We start from the raw sequence: 1904 nt of genomic DNA on the forward strand, positions 1-1904 counted from the left end.
TCCAGGGCAGCATCTGTTAGCTGAAATATGTCAATTGGTATACCATCTATTCCTCAGGTCTTATGTTTTGCTATTTCTTTCAAAGCAGCCTGAACTTCTTCCTTCAGCACCCTAGGCTCTTGCTCCTGTGCTGTTTCATGAAATTCTTCTGTGTCTGCCAAATCCTTTCGACACAGTGACTAAATATATTCTTTCCATGTTAGTTTAATACTTCCTGGATCATTTAGTATTCTTCCTAAAGCATCCTTGATTATGGCAACTTGAGGTTTCAATTTGTTCTTCAGTTCCTTGAGCTTAAGAAATGCTGAGCTAATTTGGTCCTTTTGATTTTCTGACTCCAGCACCTTGCACATTTCGTTGGAATATTACCAAATACTTTTTCCCAGCCTGGTGCTTCACTTTTTACCTTGTTGGAGAAATTTTTGGATATGCATAGGGATTTGATTCTTTGAAAGTCCCATTAATCTATTTTATCTTCTCCCGGTTGTAAATATTTCAGGATACTTGGAAGATTGTTTATGTTGTGGAATAGGACTTCTAGAGTTCTTCCAAGCTTTCCTTTAGTGAAGTTTATAGTCCTTGGTTTTAGTCCTAGGTCCATAATCCACCTAGAGTTGGTTTTTGTATATAGAGTGAGGTATGGATCTTGCTTGAGCCTTCTACAGATAGTTTTCCAACTTCGCCAACACCATTTGTTTACAAGGCTGTCATTTATTCACTTAACTGATTTCATCTCCTTGTCAAAAATCAGTTGACCATAGGTAGATGGGTTAATTTCTGGTTTCTCAATTCTATTCCATTGATCTATGTGTCTGTCATTGTACCAGTACCATGCTGTCTTAACCACCACAGCAGTATAGTAGGATTGGAAATCAGGAACTGAGATGCCTCCTGCCTTTTTTCTATTTTTAAGGAGTACTTTGCTTATTCAGGGTTTCTTTCCATTCCAAGTGAAACCGGAGATAGCGTTTTCCATCTCGTTGAAGAATGGGATTGGAATTTGTGTTAGGATTACACTGAACATGTATATTGCTTTTGCTCGTATTGCTATTTTCACAATGTTGAGTCTTGAATAATATTGAGTCATGAACAAGGGATGTTCTTCCACTTCTCCAGGTCTCTTTTTCTGCTTCTGTTTAGATTTATTCCCAAGTATTTAATCTTGTGATTCGCTATTGTGACGGGTATTGTTTTTCTTAGCTTCAGTTCTGTATTCTCTTTGTCACTGTAGAGAAACCCAACTGATTTTTGTATGTTGATCTTGTATCCTGCTACTTTGCTGAATTGGGCCACTGTGTCCAATTGTTTTCTTGCTGAGCCTTTAGGGTTTTCTAAGTATAGTATCATATCATCCTCATAGAGAGATAATTTTACCTCTTCTTGGCCAATTTGGATACCTCTTATTTCCTTCCTTGTCTTATTGTTATCACTAAGACTTCCCATACAATATTGAGTAAGAGAGGTTATAGTAGTCATCCTTGCCTAGTTCCTGTTATTGAAGAGAATGTCTTTATCCTCTCTCCATTGAGAACAATGTTGGCTCTCAGGTTTGCAAAAATTCTTTTTATTATCTTGAAGAAATTTCACTCTAATCCTATTTTCTTGAGTATTGTAATCAGGGAAAGTGTGTTGAAGGTTGCCAAAGGCCTTTTCTGCCTTAATTGTTAGGATTATGTCATTCCCTGTCTTTGTTTTGTTAATGTGATGAATTACATTAATTTGTTTTCCTTATGTTGAACCATACTTGCATAAGGGATTTATCTTTAACTGCTCCAGACATTGCTGTCTGTCAGATACTCCTCTAAATCTAAACATTCAGATTAAGACAGACTAGGAAGAAGGATTGGCCACCCACTTCTGAAATAGCAGGCCTCTGAAAACCCTATGCACAACAGAACACACGC

This window comes from Elephantulus edwardii, unplaced genomic scaffold (assembly GCF_000299155.1).
Source record: "Elephantulus edwardii isolate Elephantulus edwardi_28Jun2011 unplaced genomic scaffold, EleEdw1.0 scaffold00407, whole genome shotgun sequence".
Classification (NCBI taxonomy): domain Eukaryota; kingdom Metazoa; phylum Chordata; class Mammalia; order Macroscelidea; family Macroscelididae; genus Elephantulus; species Elephantulus edwardii.